The sequence below is a fragment of the Pongo pygmaeus genome, chromosome 9, assembly GCF_028885625.2.
Source record: "Pongo pygmaeus isolate AG05252 chromosome 9, NHGRI_mPonPyg2-v2.0_pri, whole genome shotgun sequence".
Lineage (NCBI taxonomy): Eukaryota > Metazoa > Chordata > Mammalia > Primates > Hominidae > Pongo > Pongo pygmaeus.
This window is the reverse complement of record NC_072382.2, coordinates 1286522-1311472: the sequence shown is the minus strand read 5'-3', so window position 1 is coordinate 1311472 and position 24951 is coordinate 1286522. Positions and strand designations below refer to the sequence as shown.

Below are 24951 nucleotides of genomic sequence, written 5' to 3'. Positions count from 1 at the left end.
AACGCCCGGTGCCACCCTCAGAGGCTTACAAGCCTCCAGGGCAGGCTGCATCCAGCTGTCAAGCAAGGCCAGGGTGCAGGGCTGGGGATGTGGGGTGAGTCGCTGTCCCCTGCTCCCTCCAGCCCCACCAGACCCCGCCAGCCTCCCTCCAGTCCCCGGTGGTGCCTTCCACGGACACAGGTGCACATGTCAGAGGTGGCCACAGGCCTGGTGTAGGCCAGTGAGACGGGCAGAGCGGTGAGGCACTGGTTCCCAGCTGGACCCGCGAGGTGCTGTGTGCTCCACCATCACCTGGGGACGGCAGGTCTCGGGGGCTTCCCCAGATGGGACTCGGAGTAGAACGATCCCCAGCCCTGGCCACGGCCGTCCTTGCACCTGCTCCATTGCCCTGTGTGGCACCGGGTGACCGAGGCTCCGGCAGTGCTCTCTCCCCTTGGCGCTGCCCATGACAGCACACAGGGTCCAGCTGCCGAACGCCTTGGTCCAAGGTTTGTATGCCTTGGTCCCCGACACACGCAGGGACTGCTGGCCTCATTGCCACTGCCTGGCCGAACCCAAACTGCACAATGACCCCAGCCCATGTTGGCATCGACCAGCCCCTGAGGGCCGGGCAGTGGGACCCACGCCTGGGACTCCTGTGCCTCGGGGGAGCCAGGATGCCCCAAGGCTCCAGGCTGAGCTCCTGACTGCCTGCACAGCCCTGCTGCTCCGTGGGCTGCCCTAGGACTCTGGGTGTGCGTCTGGGGACACATTCAAGTCCATCTCTGCTGCGAGTGTCTGTGCTGCCCAAATGAATGGGAGGATGGACTTAGGGCACAGAGGGGACCCTGCCGGGTGTCTGTGGGCTTGAAGGTGCTGCAGCACCCCTCGTCCAGTGTGGTGGGCAGTGGGCAGGGAGGGGGGGTGGCGAGAGGTCATGGGAGGTCAGGGCCCCCCACTAAGTCCCAGTGCCTGCTCGACAGAGTCCCCCATACACTCAAGGCAGCCAAGGGGGACCCCCAGCCAGGATGAGCCTCACCACCCCTTCTCCTCCTCCCCCTCCTCCCCCTCGTTGCTTGTCCCTGGAGAACTTAGCTGGGCTGGGCCGCAGGTGACATGCGGCTCCTCCATGGGGCTCATGGGGGCAGGGGGGCCCCACCTCTTGCTGGGTGGCAGGGCTGGAAGGAGCAGGTGGGACCAGAAGTGTCACTGAGGCCACTCTGGGAACCCATGACGGGCCACACCGGCACCATCCCCTGCTGGCCTGGGCCCCCCTCGCACCTGTTTCCAGGGCTGTCTTGAGTCCCTTTCTTGCCAAGGCCTCCCACCCCCATCCAGGGCACGGCCAGCTTTCTCCCATCCCAATAGCTTTGGGGACCCCAGGCAGGAAGCTCCCGGAGCCTGGCTCCGCCTCACCCACCCGGCCACCCCACGCTGGACTGCTGGGTCCTCAACCCAACCCCACTCCACCACTGCCTTCCTTCCTGCAGCCATGGAGGGTACAGCGCCCAGACCCTGGTACGCAGCTGGGGCCTGAGCCGCGAAACCTCGTGCTACAGCGGCTCTGAGACGCCTCCTGCCTCCTTCTGGTCCTCCATGAAATGACCAGAGCAGCAGGTGTGGGAAGTTCCAGCCAGTTCACCCCTCCCTGATCTGTTGCTGAGTTCCCTGGGTGAAGGCTGGAACCTTCTGCTCTGGCTCCCCTGACCTCTCCACCCCAGGGTCCGCACTCCACTGGCCAGTAGGTCCCCATTCAACCCTTCCCTGGATGCCGCCTTCTTTCCCTTCCCTTCCCTGTCCTCTGCAGCACACACACACGTGCCCTCACACACATCTCCACCCTCCCTGGCACGCACACAGGTGCCCTCACACACCTCTGTCCTGTTCTCCCCGGCACACACAGGTGCCCACACATGCCTCTGAGGTCTGGCCAGGGGGCATGGGCTCCCCTCCTCTGGGAAGCCCCTGGGACTCCTGCAGGGCCACATGTCCACCCCGGACTCCTAGGGGCTGCACGTGCCCAGTGAGTGTCAGCTCCACTCAGGGCTGAGTCGATGAGCTTGGCTAGGAGCTCCTCGGTGACCCCTGCCTCCCACCGGGAGCGAGTCCCCTGGGTTGAGCTGGAGCCCATGTCAGCTCCCAGCAGGTGGGCTTGGAGGCCGTGGGTGCAGGAAGGTGACTGCTCGCCCAGCTCCCGTCCCCGTCGCACGTGCATGATTTATTTTGCAATTACGTCGTCTGTCGAGTTGATTTCGTGTGGGTCCCTGCTGCTCCCCCAACTCGACTGTAAACCCTGTGACACCAGGGACCTGGAACCTCCTCCTCCATTTGCAAAGTTAATAATGATGATTTGTGTCTGAACCAAGCTCTGAGTTTCCTAAAACCATTCGCAAAGTTAATTACAATGATTTGTGTCTGAACCAAGCTCTGAGTTTCCTAAAACCCGTTCACCCGAATTATTCCACTCACCAAATCAACCCTGCGCAAGGGGCATAGTGTCCCCAAGGTCACAGGTGAGAGGCATGAGGCTCAGGGTCACTCAGCATCTAGGTCATGGCTGCAGGAGAAGAGATGGAGAGGCGGGCACTGCTTACCCGGAGGGCAGCCCCAGAGGCCGGCCTGGCCGGGGAGGCAGACGCAGGGCAGGGGTAGCCCTGCAGCAAGAGGTTGCGTCCAGTCCTGCCAGGGCCCGAGGCCACTTTCCAACAGGGTGGAGGGGGCTTCAGGTGGCTTTGGGTCAACTGAACACAGGGGCGTTTGGGGCAGGGTGAAATGGGTGTCGCGGGTGGGTGAGCAGGAACCCAGTACAGCCCTGAGCGCCACGTGGAGCTGAGGTAGGGACGGGACTTGGCTCCAGAGGCCAGGCTCTGACACTGGACCAGATTGAGGACTAGGTAAAACAGGGCAGGGTGAAAGCGGCTTTCCAATCAGACCTGCCCTCCGCTGTGCCAGGTCAATTTACCGTTGCTGTGGCAACACCTAGGCCTTGCTGCCCTTTCCACGGCAATGATCTGATGGCCCAGAAGTTACTACCGCTTCCCTAGAAATTTCTGCATGGACCACTCTATAAACTGCATGCAGTTACAAGTGGGTATAAACGTGATGCAAACTGCCCTCAGCAGCTGCTCTCTGCCTGCTCGCCTTTGGATTCTTTCCTGGGCAAAGCCAGGAATCCCCAAGGGCCAAGCTCCACACTGGGGCTCACTTACCCTGCATCAGAAGGGCTGGGACACACCCATTGCACACAGCCTGGCTGGGAGCGGGGTCTCCATCTCCCAATGTGAGGGGATTTCCTGGTACCCCCACTCCTGGGTCCTGGCAGAGGTCCACCATGCCCAGAGAACACTGTCCAATGCCAACCTTTCAACCATGTGGACATCTGTGCTGTGGCCACGACGCGATGTGTGCTCCCATGTTCCATTTACGCCCAGAAAGAGGGGGCGGGGTTCCACAGGTGGTGTTTCTGGGAGCAAGTCTGTCTATCATGGGCTCCAGAACACCTGTCAAGTTGTTGATCTTTTTCCTTCTTGTTTGTTGTCTACTGGAGGAAGTGAGTTAAGATTTCCAATGACAAGGCCGGCGCAGTGGCTCACACCTGTAATCCTAGCACTTTGGGAGGCCAAAGCGGGCGGATCACGAGGTCAGGAGATCAAGACCATCCTGGCTAACACAGTGAAACCCCATCTCTACTGAAAATACAAAAAAATTAGCCAGGTGTGGTGGCAGGTACCTGTAGTCCCAGCTACTCGGGAGGCTGAGGCAGGAGAATGGCGTGAACCCAGGAGGTGGAGCTTGTAGTGAGCCAAGATGGCGCCGCTGCACTCCAGCCTGGGCGACAGAGTGAGACTCCGCCTCAAAAAAAAAAAAAAGAAAAGATTTCCAATGACAAGTGTGGCTTTATCGACTTCATTTAGTTCATGGGTTTGTCTTAAAATCAAGAGGGAAAACATCACAGACAGTGAGTTGCAAAGGTTTTCAGTGCATACAATTGCGTGAGTTGTGGCGGAGCCACACCCCCATGTGCCCAACACGTCCCTCGAGGGAACCAGGAATGTCGTCACCACTAGCCCCAACGCCCCCTCACCCGCTCCAGCCTCCCCTCCGTGGGCAAACGCAACCCCAACTTCTATTACCCCTGGCCCGTTTTGCCGACTCTTGGATTCCACAAAAGTGAAATCAAACTGTGTGTTGTCTTTTGTGTCTACTTTTGTGTCTGGCTTCTTTCACATGTGGTAAAGCCTTTAAAATGTGGATTAAATATATTTTGCAGCTTTATGTTGTTGGGAGCAAGCCTCCCAAAATCTGGCCATAAACTGGCCCCAAAACTGGCCATAAACAAAATCTCTGCAGCACTGTAACATGTTCATAATGGTCCTAACGCCCATGCTGGAAGGTTGTGGGTTTATGAGAATGAGGGCAGGGAACACCTGGCCCACCCAGGGCGGAAAACTGCTTAAAGGCATTCTTAAGCCACAACAATAGCATGAGCGATCTGTGTCTTAAGGGCGTGTACCTGCTGCAGTTAACTAGCCCAACTTATTCTTTTAATTTGGCCCATCCTTTCGTTTCCCATAAGGAATACTTTTAGTTAATTTAATATCTATAGAAACAATGCTAATGACTGGTTTGCTGTTAATAAATACGTGGGTAAATCTCTGTTCGAGGCTCTCAGCTCTGAAGGCTGTGAGACCCCTGATTTCCCACTTCACACCTCTATATTTCTGTGTGTGTGTCTTTAATTCCTCTAGTGCCACTGGGTTAGGGTCTCCCAGACTGAACTGGTCTTGGCATTATGCAGATACAATGGAAGTCCATGCTATTAACACAGAACCAATGGTTACCACACGAATTCATTTCAGGTGAAGTTAACTCTTTTTCACTACAGTGGAATGTGCATAACATAAAATTTACCATTGTAAATGCATGCAGTTTTAAAGTGTACAGTTTAGTGCCATTAGATACATTCACGTTGCTGTGCACCTGTCACCACCATCATTATCTCCAGAACTTCTTCAGCTTCCCAAACCAAAGCTGTCCCTGATACATTCACGTTGGTGTGCACCTGTTACCACCATCATCATCTCCAGAACTTCTTCAGCTTCCCAAACTGAAGCTGTCCCTGTCCCCATGAAAGACTGACTCCCATCCCTTCCGCCAGCCCCTGGCGCCCACCATCCACTTCCTGTCACTGGGGATTTCACTGCTCTGGGTTCCTCGTATACGGGGAACCTTATAGGATTTGTCCTTTGCCGAGTGGCTTCTTTGATTCAGCATAATGTCCTCAAGGTTCATCCATTTTGTAGCCTGTGTGAGAATTAATTTCTTTCCTTTTTTTTTTTTTCTTTTTTAGAGACAGGAGAGATCATAGCTCACTGCAGCCTCGACCTCCTGGGCTCAAGCTATCCTCCTGCTTCAGTCTCTCGGGTAGCAGGGACTACAGCAAATTTTTTAAATTGTTTTTTGTAGAGACGGGGGTCTCATTATGTTGCCCAGGCTGGTCTCAAACTCCTTGCCTCAAGCCATTCTCCTGCCTCAGCCTCCCAAAGAGCTGGGATGACAGGCATGAGCTGCAGGATTTCCTTCCTATTTAAGGCTGAATAACATTCCCTGCTATGGGTAGACCACACTTTGTTTCATTCATCAACGTCCGTTCTGCAGAGGCCCCTGCAGTCATTGGCGGCAGTGTGCCTTGGCTTCTGGAGTCAGTTTGAGAATCACCCTGAGGTGCTACAGGCAGCTGGGATCACTGGGGTGGTTTCTAGCTATGTCAGTGGTACAGTTATCAGGCAGCAATGGATGCTACCTTTCTATCCCTGTACTTCCAGATCTCCTGAAATAACCTTCAGTCCCCAAAGTTCTCAACATTTGTGTAAGCCTAGAGTTCCCTACAATGAATCCCCTTCTACCCAAAATACCTAGAGTGACTTTAGTGTTCCTGACCAGCAGTGTTTCCAGGAAGGCAGAACCTCGAAGATGGGAATCTGGGGTTAGTAATTGGACAGACCAGGTTTTGTCTGATGTCAGTGATGACCACGTGATGAGTGGGAAGCAGGATGCAGATAATCCATGAACACTGTCACTGGTAAAATCATTACCTTGAGGTCTCTGCAATGCAGTGCCCATCACAAGCCTGGGTTTCAGACACCAGGGGGCTCTTGCAATAGGACATTAGGATGGGGATGGAAACCATGCATACAAGGATGTGGCATGGGGTGGCTGCTGCTTATTGCACTGGGGAACTGACAAAGAAAATGACAAGCTGTGGCCTTAAGTGCTCAGCTGAACGTATAGACAGAGAACCAGAGCCCTTCTATGGCTGTCCCAAAAAAAACCATTTTAGTTCTTGTAGCTGCAGAGCCAACTTTTTTTTTTAAATGCAGAGTACAAATTTGATCTTGCAGGCTAATGAATTACAACTAAAGAATAATTAAATGTCTTACTAAATCTCCTAAGTCAAAGTTAAGGCATTTACTTGGAAAGAATGAGACCTCGAGAACTGGAGAGGGTGGATTTCTCTGACTCTGAGTCCCCTGAACATTAGACCTTCCTGAGTCTCCCTGTAAGCAGAAGTGACCCTTCCTTAGAGTCTGAGGTGAGTACAACTGTGCCCAAAGATGTGTGATGGCTTCACTTGAGGAAACAGCCTTGCAAGATGACAGATCTCCCTTGAGATCCACATCCACTGACCCTCATTATTCCCAGAGCCATGACTAGAGTTGGGTGCAGAGGGATAAACACACAGTGAGACCCAAGAGGAGCCACATACACACTGAATGCAAGTTTTTGCCAATTACATCAGCAGAAACCCAGGGGCGTCTGAGGCCGTGGACTCTTGGAGTGTTGGACCACAAAGGAGGTAACAGAATGTTGGATCAGGGTAGATTTACCAATGAGACTCACATAGCAGAGACTCACTTAGCAGAGAAGTGTGCAGAAGCAGTGGCTGGGAGTGGTTCTCATAGCCTGTTCCGTTGTTTGACAGAAGCCTGCACACCACGTGAAATGAAGTGAGCTGTCAGAACTTCCTCCATACAACAGAAAGGAAAGAAGGCAAAAGCGCAGACGTGGCAACGTTAGAGGATTTATCGCATGGCCCTGTTCATCCATCCCAGCAATGCATCCTGGGAGAGAAAGGCATTGGGCAATATGCTGACGGAGGGTACTGCATCTTGGAAGGCTCTGTGGACCGAGATGGTGGTGGAAGTTGCTCTCATTGAACAGGCTGTCTGAGTGTTAGCAACCAGGTAGCAGCTCCAGCACAATGGAGTGTCCTGGTCTCAACGGGTGACAGGGCCAGGGCAGCACCTGCATCCTTCACCGTGTATGACTTTAGGGAATGTCTAACTGATCGAAGTGTCCCCAGGACTAAAACATGTAAGTAGCCTGCCAAAGTGTTCACTGGTCTCTGTCTTAGTCTGTTTGGGCTGCCATAACAAAAATATCGTTAAAGAACTGGGTGGCTTATAAACGACGGAAACACGTCTAACAGTTCTGGAGGCTGGAAGTGCAAGACCAAGGTGCCAGCTGTGTTTGGTGAAGGCCAGTTTCCTCTCAGACAGCGACTTCTGGCTGCACCCATACATGGGGCAAACAAGGCTCCCGTGGGCCCTTTTCATAAGGACACCAATCCATTCATAAGGGCTCTGCCCCCATGATCTTGCCACCTCCTGAAGGTCCCACCTCCCAACACCATCACCTTGGTGGTTAGGTTTCAATACCTACCTTTCGAGGGGGACACAAGCATTTAGACCACGGCAATCACCGTAAGTGACAAAATCCTATAGGTCTGGTGAACAGAGAAATGGCGTCAGCCAGCATGGTGGAGAATCCTGGCTTTTCCCCATATCCCAGTACTGAGCAGCTCAGAACCCCTGAATGCCAGGTGACTGGACCTCCTTACAGAAGGGCTCTGAGACACCAGTGGCCCCACGATTGTGGGCCAGTCAGAGCAGGTGGGATGCTCAGCTCAGAGATGCTGCCTAGCCATTCTCCAGGGCGAACTGTTTCCTTCCTTCCATCTGCAGCCACGCTGCTAAAAGGCTGCAGGCTCATTCAGAGAAATCTAGGAGAAACAGTGCATACTGGCAACAGTATCCCAGATTCCTCCTTTTTTTTTTTTTTTTGTTTGAGACAGTCTTGCTCTGTTGCCCAGGCTGGAGTGCAGTGGTGTGATCTTGGCTCATAGCAGCCTCTGCCCCCTAGGTTCAAACAATTCTCCTGTCTCAGCCTCCCGAGTAGCTGTGACTGCAGGCATGCACCACCATGCCCAGCTAATTTTGTATTTTTAGTAGAGACAGGGTTTCGCCATGTTGGCCAGGCTGGTCTCAAACTCCCAACCTCAGGTGATCCACCCACCTTAGCCTCCCAAAGTGCTGGGATTACAGGTGTGAGCCACTGTGCCCGGCTGATATCTCAGCTTCCTATCACATCGTTTTACTTCACCTCCTTGGCCTGTGAAGGACAGAGATGGATTTTGGAGAGTGACCGTGGATGGCTGCAAACACAATTGGGTGGGGACTCCAACTGCAGCTGCCCTTCCAGATGTGCCCCATGTGATGGAGCACCCAGCCATGGCTTCCACGAGGAAACTCATCTGACCAACGTTTTCTTCCACACACAACAGCTGAGCCACAGGGGAAGGCTGCTTTCGCCTGGCAGGGACAGCAATACACCCCGGCTCGTGCTTCTCAGAACTCTGCCCATTGTCCATCCCTTTGTCAAAATATAGACCTCAGGGCCCTTGCTCATCTCAGTCCTGGCCATCCCATGGGACAGAGTGCCAGTTCACTCTGCTGATGGTGTAATGGAGATCAGACCTGGTGGCAGGAAGTAGTAAATACTCTAATTGTCTTAGTAAGGCCCTTTCGTGCCTCCATAGTAGGAGACACACCCCACAAAATTAAGGATTCTGTCATTTCAGTGAAATTTCTAGACATCCTGTGGTCTGGGGTATATGAAGATATGTGCCCACAGCAAGGCATGGTGGGTCACACTTGTAATCCCAGCACTTTGGGAGGCCGAGGCAGGAGGATCACTTGAGCCCAGGAGTTCAAGGCTGCAGTGAGCTGTGATGGCACCACCGCACTCCAGCCTGGGCAACAGAGTGAAACCTTGTCTCAACAATAATGATAATAATAATAATAAGATACTTGCCCCAAGTTCCTGTTCTTTGCGCTAAGAAGGTGGCACGATGCTGCTTGGTAGGCCTTTTTAGACCTCAGAGATCTCATGCACCACATTGAAGCAGGCTGCTTTGACCATACGGAAGCCTCCGAGGCTGTCAGTTTTGAAGGGGCCTACAGCAGCAGAAGGCTCAGCAGCAGGTCCAGGCTGCCATCAGGCACCTCTGCACACGTGTCTCAGCAAATCAGATGGTGACAATGGGTCTGTGTCAGACAGGGATGCCATGTGGAGCTTCCGACAAACCTGCAGAAGAATCCCAGCTCAGGACCCAGCGTTTTGGAGAAAAATCATGCCCTCTTCTGAAAGTAACCATTTTCCTTTGGAGACCCAGCTCCTGGCTTTCCACTGGGCCTTGGAAGAGATGGAAGTGTCACATGACCACGTGACCTACCGGTCATGAATGAGGCAATGCAAGATTCGCCAAGCATCAAAGCTTACCGTTCCCAGCATCCCTCCACCGTCAGTCAGGGTGGAGACTATGGCACAGTCTCTGGGAGGGCCTGGGACTGCACCCCTCCCACTCACTCAGGTGGCCGCCCATCTGTGCCATGCACCCATGTCCCCGGCACCCAGGCCCACAGCACCCACGTCCATGGCACCCAGGCCCACAGCACCCAGGCCCACAGCACCCACGTCCACGGCACCCAGGCCCACAGCACCCAGGCCCACAGCACCCACGTCCACGGCACCCAGGCCCAGAGCACCCAGGCCCATGGCACCCACACCCACAGCATGCACACCCATGACATTGCCATTTCTCCCTCCATAAGCACCAGTGCCTTCCAGGGCGATTCCCAGCCACCAGGGGACTCAGGAATCAAACACTCACACTCAGTTTCCAGGTAGGTCCAGACAGTTCCAGACAACACTGGCACCAGCTGAGAGCGGACGGGGCAATGCTGCAGCCTCATCTGGGGATGGCCCTGGAGGGAGGCAGGACAGGGACGTCATCCTAGCGAGAAGCGCTTGGGGTGGCCTCACTGGCTGTGTCCTGTGCCTGGACAAGAGGACAGGACCAGACCTCTTCAGGGGATGTGGCTAACGGTTTGCTGGATGGTCCAGGACTTGGAAGCCGTCCGTTTGGAAGGTTGATGACAAGGAGGTCGCGGAGAGACTTGTGGACGAACCTTTCCAGAGGGGCACAGGGCTTGGGGATATTTGCGTGTCCATGAAGGAGGCTCATCACAGCCAGCTGAACACACGGCTTGTCTTGGAGATGTCACCAGCCACCCCAGGCGTGCTTGATGGCTCCTGGGCAGTGCCCACAGCAGCGAGCATGGAAGCTGCACCCAGCCTCAGACATGGGCCCCCCACCACGGCCAAAAGCCCAACCACCAGCAGCAGAGAGCCAGAGCTGTGGGCCTGAAACGGCACTGTTCCCCACGGGACAAGCCAGTCACGGGGGGAGGTTGGTTTCACTGGACCCCTCCATCAGGGAGGGTGCAACGATGTGTCCTGGTTGGAATAGACGCTTTCTCTGGACATGAGTTTCTGTCCCTGGCTGCGGCGCTTCTGCCGACACCACATGCAGAGCCTAAGCAGCTGTCATGGTCCTCCACAAAGCATTAGCTGCGACCCAGGGCCCCGTTCCACAGAGGAAAGGGAGAGAAAGGGCTCAGGCCCATGGGTTCCCTTGCTTTGCCTGGGCCACGTCACCCCCATCATGGGCTGTTGAAGGCTCACTTATGTGACAATGTGTGACAGCTGTCTACAGGAAGAGGCCTCTGGAGGGTGCAGTCCCACAAAGTGGGCCAGGTCCATGTGTGATGTTCTCCCAGAGCCGGGACACGTAGGCCCAGGGTGGTTCCCTGCACCACAGCCCTAGTGACGCACCAGCTAAGCCCATGCTCCCCGTGTCAGCACGTCTGGGTTTTGCAGGTGCTGAGGTGGTGTGGAGTATTCACGTCACACACACACACTTCCCCTGAAGGGAACGCCTGGACAGCCACTGACCTGGGAGTCCTCATGCCACCAGAGCAGTAGACCTCTTGCTGGGGCAGCAGGCTCAGGCGGCCAAGGAGAGCCAGGACTGCTCCTTCACGAGAGGAGCAGGAGGAGGCTGAGCCTGGAGTCTCCCCAAGACCGCCTGGAAGCCAAAGTTCAGGGACGACATTTTGTTGTTTTTATGTTTTGCTATTTTTTTTTTTTTTTTGAGACACAGTCTCGCTCTGTCACCCAGGCTGGCGTGAAGTGGTGCGATCTTGGATCACTGCAACCTCCACCTCCTGGATTCAGGTGATTCTCCTGCCTCAGTCTCCAGAGTAGCTGGGATTACAGGCACCCGCCACCACGCCTGGCTAATTTTTCTATTTTTAGTAAAGACGGGGTTTCACCATTTTGGCCAGGATGGTCTCAAACTCCTGACCTCAGGTGATCCGCCCGCCTCGGCCTCCCAAAGTGCTGGGATTACAGGCGTGAGCCACTGCGCCCGACCGTGGATGACATTTTGGAACAACCCCAAAGAACAGGACGAATGATGGCTCAGCCCCTTTGAGAACACAATGGCTATGGAGCCACGGAAAGGACACCGTGCCATGCAGAGGCAGCAGGGCTGGGGCAGCCACGCACGTTTTCTCCCGCCAACCACTTCCCCTCCCTGGGCCCTTCCCTGCTGTTTTACATGGGGCGTGGTCAGCATTTATTTATTTACTTACTTATTTATTTATTTTATTTTTCCATAAGTTATTGGGGTACATGTGATATTTGGTTCCAGGAGTGAGGTCTTGAGTGCTGATCTGCAAGATCCTCGTGCACTCATTACCTGAGCAGTATACACTGCACCCTATTTGTTGTCTTTTATCCCTCGCCCCCCAACTCTTCCCCCAAGTCCCCGAAGCCCACTGTATCATTCTTATGCCTTTGCGTCCTCACAGCTTAGCTCCCACATATCAGTGAGAACATACAATGTTTGGTTTTCTGTGGTCAGCTTTTAATCTTGGTATCTGATTTACAGGATGGCAAGAGAAGATCAGTGTTGACCTAGAAAAGCCAGCCTCGCCTGGCCCGGAGGTTGCCACACCGACTCACAGGCCTCTGTTTCCCCTTGCGGGGGGATGGCAGGTGGGCCTCACTGGAGAGCCGTCGCCAGGGGGCAGCAGCCGGGGGGCCTTGCAGGAAGTCGTCACTCTGCAGCACGGCAGGCCTGGCCCAGTGACCAGAAGCAGGCCGTGCTGGCCTGTTTGCTGGCCTGTTTGTCACAGCCCTGCACACCCCCACCCTCACGTGCTTTCCTCCCACAGCACAGGAGAAGCTTGGACTACACCACTTGGGATGTCTTTACTGAATGGTTCTGGGTCAGCCTCTGCCAGTGGCATCATCCCGGAGCCCCCAGCATGGCGGCAGCATCTTCCAAGCCTGTGCCTGGTGCTGCAGAAAGCAGGGACCGGGCAGCAACTCCCCTGCCTCTCCTGTCCAGAGCCCACCTTCCCACGTCTCCCGAAAGCCTCTCAACCTCCGTGCTCCCTACAATCCAACAGTTGAGTTCCTCGGGGAAGTGGAGAAGGAATCGGGAGACTGAGGAGTGCGGAAGGTTGGGTGGAGCTCAGGCATGACCAGCTCACCCGCCCGAGTCTCCCAGGGGATAGTCACTCCATGGCCCAGTCTTGTGATTTGCCGCACAAACAGTGCAAAAAGAAAAACCACACGTCAATTTCAATAGCTGCAAGATAAATACTTGATAAAATTCAAAGTATTTTATGATAAAACTCTTACCAAACTAGGAATAAAATAAATTTTTTAACTTTATAAAAGGAATACGCAAAAAAAAAAACACAAAAAACAAAGCACAGTAACCATCACAATTACACATTTTTAAATAAAATCAGGAATGAGATAACTCACCCTCGCTGACTCTACCCACGAAGAACTTGAGGACCCATTCAAAATCAGAAAAGAAAAAGCAACAATGGGCCGGGCACAGTGGCTCACGCCTGTAATCCCAGCACTTTGGGAGGCCAAGGCAGGCGGATCACGAGGTCAGGAGATTGAGACCATCCTGGCTAACATAGCGAAACCCCATCTCTACTAAAAATACAAAAAATTAGCCGGGCGTGGTGGCAGGCACCTATAGTCCCAGCTACTCGGGAGGCTGAAGCAGGAGAATGGCATGAACCCGGGAGGCAGAGCTTGCAGTGAGCCGAGATTGAGCCACTGCACTGCAGCCTGGGTGACAGAGAGAGACTCCATCTCAAAATAAATGAATAAATAAATAAATTATTAAAAGAAACAATGGATATTAAAAATTGGAAACAAAGAAACTAAACTATGTGTTGATGAAATGATTACTTACAAAAAATACTGCAATCCACAAATTACGAGAATTAAAATAGTTTAACAAGATGCTCCAATCTAGAAATCAACATTCGAAAGTCATTCGCAGTTTTCTATATGGGCATCAAACACAAATGTTAAAATTCAAACCCCAAAATAAAAAATACTTAGGAATAAACCTAACAAAATACATACAAGATCTGTGAGCAGAAAATTGTTAAAGTTTAATGAAAGACTTCAAAGAAGACTAGAGAGAGAGAGCGAGAGAGAGAGAGAGACACAGAGAGAGAGTGAGAGACACAGAGAGAGAGAGAATGAGAGAGACAGAGAGAGTGAGAGACAGAGAGAGCAAGAGAGACAGAGAGAGCAAGAGAGACAGAGAGAGACAGAGAGAGCGAGAGACAGAGAGAGCGAGAGAGACAGAGAGAGACAGAGAGAGCGAGAGAGCAAGAGAGAGAACGAGAGAGAGAGTGAGAGAGAGAGCGTGAAAGAGCGAGAGTGAGAGACACAGAGAGAGAGAGAGTGAGAGACAGAGAGAGCAAGAGAAACAGAGAGAGAGACAGAGAGAGCGAGAGACAGAGAGAGCGAGAGAGCAAGAGAGCAAGAGAGAGAGCGAGAGAGAGACAGAGAGCGAGAGAGCAAGAGAGTGAGAGAGAGAGTGAGAGAGAGAGCGAGAGAGAGAGTGAGAGAGAGAGCGAGAGAGAGAGCGAGAGAGAGAGTGAGAGAGAGAGCGAGAGAGAGAGCGAGAGAGAGAGTGAGAGAGAGAGCGAGAGAGAGAGCGAGAGAGAGAGCGAGAGAGAGAGTGAGAGAGAGAGTGAGAGAGAGAGTGAGAGAGAGAGCGAGAGAGAGAGTGAGAGAGAGAGTGAGAGAGAGAGCGAGAGAGAGAGTGAGACAGACAGAGAGCGAGAGAGACAGAGACAGAGAGAGAGCGCGCGAGAGACAGCGAGAGAGAGAGAGAGAGAGAGAGAGAGAGAGAGAGAGAGGTTTGTGTGTTGGAGTCAATGTTGCAACAATGTCATTCCTTCCCTCTGTAATATCTGTGTACAATGCAACTCCTGTCTAAGTTTCACCAGCATTGTTTGCAGAGGCAGGGAAAGGGGGTTGATAAGCAGGCAGAAAAGGGCCACAAAGATAAAGTAGTCAAAGCTCCAGGAGCTCCGAGTGCCGTGGTGACGGCAGGGCAGCGTGGGTGGACAGCCAGTGCTGGGGCCGGGTAGAAAGTTGACATTCTGAAAAAATCACATCTGCCTTTTCTCCTGTCCTATTCTCAGTGGGTCCCTAACCCAGGCAAGGAAGAGAGGGGCTGTTTGTAGTGGTTCACACCTGTAATCCCAGCACTTTGTGAGGCCAAGGCGGGAGGATCGCTTGAGCCCAGGAGTTCGAGACCAGCCTGGGCAACATAGTGAGACCCCCTGTATCTAAAAAAAAAATAAAATAAAAAATTAGCTGGGCATGGTGGCACGAGTCTGTGGTCCCAGCTACTCAGGAGGCTGAGGTGGGAGGATGGTTTGAGCCTGGGAGGTGAAGGCTGCAGTGAGCCATGATCATGCCTCTGCACTCCAGCCCAGGTGATGGAGCAAGACCCTGTCTCAAAACAAACCAAAAAACCCCCATGTAAAACCACACTGTAGGCCGGGCTCGGTGGCTCGCGCCTGTAATCCCAGCACTTTGGGAGGCCGAGGCAGGCGGATCACAGGGTCAGGAGATCGAGACCATCCTGGTTAACACAGTGAAACCCCGTCTCTACTGAAAATACAAAAAATTAGCCGGGCGTGGTGGTGGTCACCTGTAGTCCCAGCTACTCGGGAGGCTGAGGCAGGAGAATGGCGTGAACCTGGGAGGCAGAGCTTGCAGTGAGCCAAGATCATGCCACTGCACTCCAGCCTGGGCGACAGAGCGAGACTCTGTCTCAAAAAACAAACAAACAAAAAACCACGCTGTGTAGTGTTGAGGGTCATGTGTGCTGTGAGTTCTACAAACGTGCCCTGGCACGACACTCCGGATGTGGAATCGGCCCCAGGAGGGAGAGCAATGGCACCAGAGGGCACCGGGGGCTTTGGGTGGATTGGGTGGGTTGAATCCACTGAAAATCATGGCACAGACACAGCCAAATGTCAGGGAGTCTTAGAGCTGGGAGGGGTCGATGGTGCTCATCATATCATTCTCTGTGCTTTTCCGTATGTTAGAAACATCCCATAACAAAACAGAACAGAGGAAGAGGAAGGCCAATCTGTGCTGCGCTGATTTAGCAACGAGCAACTCAGGAGAGAAACAAAACCCTGGCTGGAGGCACTGGCCAATTTCCATGGTGTAAACATTCCCACCACGGCGACACCCAAGCCACCCACCTGAGGGAGCTGACAGAGCAGACGCACAGCACCGGCCTCCCAACTGGCAGGGGCCGGCCTCCAGCGCACATCGCGAAGGACACACAGCACTGGCCCCCAGCACACACCATGAAGGACACACAGCACCAGCCCCCAGTGCACACCATGAAGGACACACAGCACTCGCCTCCCAGCTGGCAGGGGCCGGCCCCCAGCACACATCACGAAGGACACACAGCATCGGCCCCTAGCACACATCACGAAGGACACACAGCATCGGCCTCCCAGCTGGCAGGGGCCGGCCCCCAGCGCACATCGCGAAGGACACACAGCATCGGCCTCCCAGCTGGCAGGGGCCGGCCCCCAGCGCACATCGCGAAGGACACTCAGCACCAGCCCCCAGCGCACATCGCGAAGGACACATAGCACGCCTCCCTGAGCCGGAGCCGGCAGGCAAGGGTCACGTCTCTACAATCAGGGAGAAGAACAGAGAGGCTGCTGTGGGAACCCAGCAGGCATCTGGCTCACTGGCACACCCGGGAGCTTGTGTGGAGCAGGGCCGGGGACATGCAGGCCGTCCCCGCCCTCGCACTCACGTTCACGTCTGGAAGGCAGAGAATGGACCAGCAGGGCAGCAGGCAGGTGGTGAAGGATGCACCTATGGTGATGGCTTAGACAGGAACTGGAGCGGCAGGCCCTGCCGCTTTTGTGGCCAGGATCTCCCCAGTCTCCGCCACTCCGGCCACCACAGCAAAACACCCCAGGCGGCAGCTTCAAGCAACTGACATTTAGTTCACAGCTCTGGAGGCTGTGAGTCTAACAGGCCCCGGCAGACTGTGGTTCACAGCCAGCGCCTCCTGGCCACGTCCGAACGTGATGAAGGGGTGAGGGGCTCTCTGAGGTCCCTTTTGTCTGGGCACTAATCCATCCACGAGGCCGACCCTCATGGCCAGACCTCCCCAAAGGCCCCTCCTCCCAACAGCATCACCTTGGGAGTGAAGGTTTCAACAGAAGAATTTCTGGGGACAGACATTCGGGCCATGGTGACCTCTCTGGGGGTGCCCCTCAGTGTGAGAAGGACAGAGAGAAGAAGCTGGCTCCACAGGTAGCTGCGGATTCACATTCCAGGTGGAGGTGCTGGGGCAGAGGCAGGGACGGGTGTCTGGGGGTGATCTAGATCCTGAAGGAGGCCCGGGGGCCAAGCAAGGGGGCTGGAGCAGCCCCAGCACCGCGGCGGCCACTCACTTACGGGCTCTCAGAGGTGTGGGGCTTGATGCCTCCAGGCTGTCCTTTGGGTCGGGCACCGCAGTAGGGCTGGGAAGACCAGGCCTGGCCCCGGCCAGCCCGAAGCAGGAAAATGGGTCGGCAAGTGGAACATTTGCCCTTTGAAGGGACTGGGGCTGAGGGTGGGCAGGGAGGTGGCGCTGTGCTCTGTGGGCTGGAAAGCGCCCTGGGAAAGGGGGAGAAGAGCCACGTGCAGCCACGGCCACGCTGAAGAGCCACGTGCAGCCACGGCCATGCTGAGTCCAGGCCCAGGACCGGCGGGGTGGCTGAGGAAATGAGATGCAGAGAGGTGATGTTCACATAGTGACTAGAGGAGAGAGTGGTCTTGCATGGGGGGTCTTGGATGGGGGGTGTAGACACATTTTTTGAGACAATTTGCTATGAATAGAAGAAAATTAGGGAGTTGCTAGAGGGTCTCCATGTTCCAGGAGGCACTGGGACAGGCAAGAGGGGGTGGGGGACCTGGTGTAGGCCTGGGAGGGGAGTCGGTGGGGATGAGGGGTGGGGGTGGGGGTCCAGGTGTGAGGCCTGGGAGGGGAGTCGGTGGGGGTGGGGGGCCAGGTGTGAGACCTGGGAGGGCAGTCAGTGGGGGTAGGGGGTGAGGGTCCAGCTGTGAGGCCTGGGAGGGGAGTCGGCAGGGATGGGGTGAGGGTCCAGGTGTGAGGCCTGGGAGGGGAGTCGGTGGGGGTGGGGGTCCAGGTGTGAGGCCTGGGAGGGGAGTCGGTGGGGGTGGGGGTCCAGGTGTGAGGCCTGGGAGGGGAGTCGGTGGGGGTGGGGGTCCAGGTGTGAGGCCTGGGAGGGGAGTCAGCGGGGGTGGGGGGTGGGGGTCCAGGTGTGAGGCCTGGGAGGGGAGTCGATGGGGGTGGGGGTCCAGGAGTGAGGCCTGGGAGGGAAATTGGCGGGGGGTGGGGGGGTCCAGGTGTGAGGCCTGGGAGAGGAGTCAGTGGGGGTGGGGGTCCAGGTGTGAAGCCTGGGAGAGGAGTCGGTGGGGGTGGGGATCCAGGTGTGAGGCCTGGGAGGGGAGTCGGCAGGGGGTGGGGGTCTAGGTGTGAGGCCTGGGAGGGGAGTCGGTGGGGGGGGGTGAGGTATGGGGCTCTAGATGTGAGGCCTAGGAGGGGAGTCAGCAGAGGTGGAGGTATAAGGCCTAGGAGAGAAACTGGCAGAGGCAGGGGGTTTATCCACCCATCTTGCAGAGGTGTCAGGAATAACCGGTTAATTCTCAGGAGGCAGGGAGGCATGAGGTTGGAGATCAGACCTCACATCACACTGAGGGTGTTCCTGGTAATTACAAATTACATTTGTAACAGATCAGTAGACAGAGAACATTTAAATAGAACATAATTAGTAAGCTCAGAAAAATTGGTAAAACACATAATTAGTAAGCTCAGAAAAATGGTAAAACACAAAAATACTAATGAAAACAAACACATCTGCATAATCCAGTGCGGCCGAGCTTCTATGAGAGAGACCCGGCCAAGCTTCTACAAGAGAGACCCGGCTGAGCTTCTACAAGAGACCCGTTGCCGTTCGCAAGTCCAAGGTGATTCAACCTTTTAAAGTCAAGGTCAGGGTGATTCTTCCAGGATAATGAGAACATCAACACCCTTTGACTCAGGATTATAGTTTCTGGGCCATATTTTAAGGAAACAATCCCTAAGGAGAAACAATTGTTTTCTCCTTTCCATGTTAGAGTGTTAGCTCTAAGAGTCAACATTACTAGCCTAAGAGTCAATATTACTATCCTGGGCACAGTGGCTCACACCTGTAATCCCAGCACTTTGGGAGGCCGACGCGGGCGGATCACCTGAGGTTGAGAGTTTGAGACCAGCCTGGACAACATGGTGAAACCCCATATCCACTAAAAGTCAAAAAAAAATTTAGCTGTGTGCATTGGCGTGTGCCTGTAGTCCCAGCTACTTGGGAGGCTGAGCCAGGAGAATCACTTGAATCCAGGAGGCAGAGGTTGCAGTGAGCTGAGATCGCACCACTGCACTCCAGCCTGGGCAACAGAGCAAGACCATCTCAAAAAAACAGAAAAAGAAAAAAAATGAGAGTAAACATGATTAGAAATCACTCAAGTGTCCACAGTAAAAGAAAGGTTGGGCAGATTACAGTACATTCACTTAAAATCCTATGCCATTGGGGATATATTGTCATAATGCCGAAGTGAAAATGAAAAATTACAGTGGCCAGCATTTTACGATACTCACCGTGGGTCAGGAGTGTTCCGTGTTGAACTCATTTAATCCTCACAAAGGTCGAAGGAGTAGCTTTGATCGGTCCCCACCTTTATGAATCAGGAAACGAAGTCTCGTGCCCACAGTCACACAGCCCGTGAGCAGCAGATCCCAGGCCCCACCCTCCCTGGCCTCTTATGGCCGCAGCCTTGGGGTCAACTCTCTCCCACGCAGCTGGAAGGCTCGAGAATGGACAACTCTTCAGAAAACTGTTTCCTGGGCAGAGAAGGGCCGGCTGGAGGGAGAGGAGCCCAGGGGAGCTGACCAAGGCCACACGTCTGGGGTGTCGCTGCCTGGTTTACACCTGGTCCTATGGGTGGGGCGGGTATCAGAGGGTTTGAGCCTGACTGGTCAGGTGGGCCTGGCTGGGTGGTGTCCACTGCTGTGGGGGCCTCCACGTGGGAGGAGAAATTCCCAGAGCCAAAGAGGAGTGTGATCCCAGAGCACGGCTCCCAGGTGCCAACCCCGGGGAAAGCGGAGGAGGCATGGGGAGAGGGTTGGGCAGCAGCACAGGGAGGGTTGTCAGAGCCAGGGCGGAGCGGTCTCGCCCTCCCAGATCAGCCTCGCTGCCTGCCGGGGGTCAGGGCGCCAGGGCCTCTCCTGTGGCTGCGACTGCACCTGGAGCAGTCAGATTCTCCCAGGCAGAGGAGCCGGGTCCAGGACCCTCTCATTCTGCAGGGCTCTGCAGAGCGTGGGGGCAGGTGGGGGAGGGCAGCAGGACCCTCAGAAGTGGACGGACTCGGGCTAGACCCGTAAGACGTGGCTGCATGCAGGCTGAAGCCAGCTGTGCTCTGGGAACAGCCGGGGAAAGGGGCTGTGTCCCCCAGGACCATCGTTCCCTCTGTAAGGGGCTTTGACGGCCTGAGAAGAGGGAAGGGAGGAGTTATCCGGCAGGACCAGGGTGGGCGCAGGTGGCATCTGAGACCCTGTCTGTGTGCATTGCTCTTCATGCAGCGGCGTGGCTGGAAAACCAGAGCCCTCGCCAGGAGCGAGCGAGGCTTGACCGACAGCGCCTCTCCCTCCGCAGGGCACCAGCCCTGAGATGGTGCAGGAGCAAATCTACCCACCGGGCCCCAGACTGGCCACTGCATAGGAGGGGCTGGGTCGGCCGAGACATCTTAGGGGAAAGCTCGAGTCCCCGGAAGGTTCCAGTCCAGAGGCCCAGTGGAGGGACACACAGACCCACCCCCGAGAACACTGAATTTGGGTCAGCGCCTGGGCCATCTGCAGCTCCGAAGCCCACACCCTGGGGTCTCCAAGCCCCCCCAGCACAGGCTGGCGGCTCCAGGCAGAGGCTTTTCTTCCTGAGGGGTGTCTACCTGGCCCCCCGGCCTGCAGGGCAGAGCCACAGCGCAGGGCTGGCAGGCCTGTCAGGGAGGACAAAGGGACAGAGGCCGAGTCAAGACGTTGTGTCTCCCGAGCAGACGGAGCAGGTGGGGCCTCAAGCCTCCAGGGCCGCAGGAGTCGTCCATCAAACTGAGTGTCCCTCATTGAAATTCTAATGGCAACGCAGCCACAGGCAGGGCTCCTCCGGGGTGTGCCCTCCCTGCCTGCCTGGTGCTCCTGAGAGCCAGACCCAGGTCACAAGGTCACGAGGCCGCACGCAGGGGCCGTCCCTGGAGAGCTCGGGGTGGGCGCCCTGCATGGCCTTCCTGAGGACGACATGCCCCTCCCCCAGACGCTGGACAGACGCGCTTCTCATGGGCAGCTGGGTTTTCCTCAGGATTCTCCGTGACCACATGACTCTGCCGTATAAGATAAAGCATGTCCTTTGCCACCAGCTAGTGCTTTGTGTGCGTGATTTAATCTCCCCTCCCGGGTGGAAGGATGCAGCCCTCCCCAAGCACCCCACACGGGGCCACATCTGTACACTCACGACCAGGGTCGGCCGCCCAGCCTGATCCACTTGTAGGACCCAGCTTGGCCCCCTGTGCTCATGCAGGGTCTTGCTTTTCATTTAGTTCAGAAGGTAGGTAGGGAAGAGAGGGCTAGGGTTGATCCCTCCACCCCCCACAGTGTCTGAGGACCAGAGAGGGGCCCTGTGATACGGAGAGAGGGTGACGTGAAGGGGGTGCGGTTTGCAGAACGGGCTCCTGCCAGCTGTGGCAAGGACTTGGGGTTTTATTCCAAAGGAACTTCCAACTAATCATTAGCCAGAAATACAGAATCTGGGTCATGATCCCTGCTTGGTCCCCAGCATTGTTTGGAAGTGGAGGTGAGGGTGGGGGAAAGTCACAAGCATTCCTGGCACTGTTTCTGCTTAAGCAGTGGGTGGCTGGTGGTTCTATTTACAGAGATGGTGGGGTTGAGTCTGGGGCCCTGGGGGTAGATGGGGCTGAAGACACGGCGTGGGAAGCAAACCACAGACAAAGTGGCTGTGATGGCGCTACTGACAGCCGGCATCTGGAGTGTAACATGCTAGGTATCGTCTCCGCACTTACACGGATTGTTCATGAATCCTGCTCTGCAAGCTTCTCCCTCCTATTCGAGGGAATCTCCTCAAACGAGGCCCTTCCTATAACTAAGGAGGGTTGACCAGGCCCCTGAGGAGGCCGCAAGACCTCTGGAGAGGCCACAAGACCCCTGAGGAGGCCAGGAACTCAGAAGAGAAAGGGAGTGCCAGGTGAGCATGGAAAACTCAGCAAAGATGTCTTTCAAAACTGTTTCTTTGCTGTGAGGCCAGCGTGTGTCAGTGGGGTCCTCCAGACCAGCTGAGTCAGCAGTTTCGTAGCTGTGCAGGACCTGAAGGAATTTTTTGTTTGTTTTTTTTTTGAGACAGAGTCTCCCTCTGTCACCCAGACTGGAGTGCAATGGTGCGATCTTGGCCCACTGCAGCCTCCACCTCCCGGGTTCATGCAATTCTCCTGCCTCAGCCTCCTGAGTAGCTGGGATCACAGGCACCTGCCACCACACCCGGCTAATGTTTGTATTTTTAGTAGAGATGGGTGGTTTTGGCCAGGCTGGTCTCAAACTCCTGACCTCAAGTGATCCACCTGTCTTGGCCTCCCAAAGTGCTGGGATGACAGGCGTGAGCCACCACGCCCGGTCTGTACCCACCTTCTGAACCAAATGAAAACCAAGACACAGCTGCCACCCCATGAGGCCAAGCCGGGTCCCGCGTGCGTATCGGCTGGGTGACTGCCCCGGTCCCGGGCACACATGCAGATGATCAGTGACATGCTGTACACTGACAGAGCCACGGACAAACGTCACGTTTGTTCCACCCCGGCAGACATGGAAAAGCACCGGACGAAACCCATCACCCGCTTGTGATAAAAGTTCTCCCATCAAGGCCGGGAAGGAGAAAGGGCAGCTCCGTGTACACTGACTTCTTCACTCAGCGAATCATTCGTGTGCATCACTGTGGGCTCGCGGCTTCTTATTCTGTGGGTTACAATCCAGTAAACTGTCACCCGGCGCCTGGGGGCTTTCATCTTGACTCCCAGGTCCCCTCCCCACAAGCCCTGCTCCCGTTCACGCATTTCCTCACGTTCCGGGACTGTGAGTGCTCCAGGCTCAGCCTGACGTTTCCCTGCGCCGGCCTTGGTGCCAGCCGAGACTCCGAGGCCTGTGGGGTCCTCTCACTGGAGGGTGACGTCGGGGACCGAGACCTGCACCCTGTGCTTCCTTTGGTACTGGGGTATCCTGGTGTCTAGGCCCTCTTGGTGGACAGAGCCAGAAGATGCATGCCTGTGTACTCACCCCCATGCACAAACAATCTACATGTGTGTAGATTGACCGTGTGAGCTCATGCTGCTGCCACCCACCCTAGGGCACACGTCCATCCTCGCCCACCCCAGCGGCACCGGCCCCTCCTCACCCACCCCAGGGGCATGGGCCCTGTCCTCACCCACCCCAGCAGTACACGCCCCCTCCTCACCCACCCCAGGGGCACACGCCCCCTCCTCACCCACCCCAGGGGCATGGGCCCTGTCCTCACCCACCCCAGGGGCATGGGCCGTGTCCTCACCCACCCCAGGGCACACGCCCCCTCCTCACCCACCCCAGGGGCATGGGCCCTGTCCTCACCCACCCCAGGGCACACGCCCCCTCCTCACCCACCCCAGGGCACACATCCATCCTCACCCACCCCAGCAGCACACGCCCCCTCCTCACCCACCCCAGCAGCACACGCCCCCTCCTCACCCACCCCAGCAGCACACTCCCCCTCCTCACCCACCCCAGCAGCACACGCCCCCTCCTCACCCACCCCAGGGCACACGTCCATCCTCACCCACCCCAGGGCACGCGCCCCATCCTCACCCACCCCAGGGCACACATCCATCTTCACCCACCCCAGGGACATGGGCCCTGTCCTCACCCACCCCAGGGCACACGCCCATCCTCACTCACCCCAGAGCACACATCCATCTTCACCCACCCCAGGGGCATGGGCCCTGTCCTCACCCACCCCAGGGCACGCGCCCACCCTCACCCACCCCAGGGCACATGCCCATCCTCACCCACTCCAGGGCACGCGCCCCATCCTCACCCACACCAGGGACATGGCCCCTGTCCTCACCCGCCCCAGGGCACACGCCCACCCTCACCCACCCCAGGGGCATGGGCCCTGTCCTCACCCACCCCAGGGGCATGGGCCGTGTCCTCACCCACCCCAGGGCACACGCCCCCTCCTCACCCACCCCAGGGACATGGGCCCTGTCCTCACCCAACCCAGGGCACACGTCCATCCTCACCCACCCCAGCAGCACACGCCCCCTCCTCACCCACCCCAGCAGCACACGCCCCCTCCTCACCCACCCCAGCAGCACACGCCCCCTCCTCACCCACCCCAGGGCACACGTCCATCCTCACCCACCCCAGGGCACGCGCCCCATCCTCACCCACCCCAGGGCACACATCCATCTTCACCCACCCCAGGGGCATGGGCCCTGTCCTCACCCACCCCAGGGCACGCGCCCATCCTCACCCACCCCAGGGACATGGGCCCTGTCCTCACCCACCCCAGGGCACACGTCCATCCTCGCCCACCCCAGGACAGCCTTCCCAATAACATAAACAGATGATGAACAGATATTTTGTATGTTATATATGTTATCTACTGTATTTTTACAATCAAGTAAACTGGAAAAAAGAACATGTTATTAAAAAACTCATAAGGAAGATAAAATATATTCACTAAGTGGAAGTGGATCATCATCAATGCCCTCATCCGTGTCGGCTTCACATTGAGTGGGCTGAGGAGGAGGAGCAGGGGCTGGTCTTGCTGTCTCAGGGGTGGCAGAGGCGGAACAAAGTCTTTGTCCAAATGGACACTGGGTTATTAGCCAGCACCATTTATTCAAAATTCCAGCCTTGCTTCTGTGACTTGTGCAGCTACCCGTGTCCTGGGGTCTCCTGTCTGCAGGCCTGGGACGTCTGCACCTGCAGCCACCCATGTCCTGGGGTCTCCTGTCTGCAGGCCTGGGGCATCTACACCTGTACCAGACACAGTTTCTTTCTTTTTTTTTTTTTTTTTTTTGAAACAGAGTCTTGCTCTGTCGCCAAGGCTGGAGTGCAGTGTCATGATCTGGGCTCACTGCAAGCTCCGCCTCCCGGGCTCACGCCACCCTCCTGCCTCAGCCTCCTGAGTAGCTGGGACTACAGGCACCTGCCACCACGCCCGGCTAATTTTTTTGTATTTTTAGTAGAGACGGGGTTTCACCATGTTA

The 24951-nt window shown here is 55.9% G+C and overlaps 2 long non-coding RNA genes across 2 annotated transcripts; one reads left to right on the top strand and one right to left on the bottom strand.

The window, feature by feature from the left end:
• Window positions 1–9137: 9137 nt before the first annotated feature.
• Window positions 9138–21052, bottom strand: LOC129007221 (uncharacterized). The gene is made up of 3 exons (XR_008492264.2): window positions 19253–21052; window positions 9992–10085; window positions 9138–9405 (listed from the first exon to the last, which is right to left on the bottom strand). It is a non-coding gene; the product is annotated as an uncharacterized LOC129007221 (long non-coding RNA).
• LOC129007220 (uncharacterized) lies at window positions 15942–21059 on the top strand. The gene is made up of 2 exons (XR_008492263.2): window positions 15942–16863; window positions 18486–21059. It is a non-coding gene; the product is annotated as an uncharacterized LOC129007220 (long non-coding RNA).
• Window positions 21060–24951: the final 3892 nt, after the last annotated feature.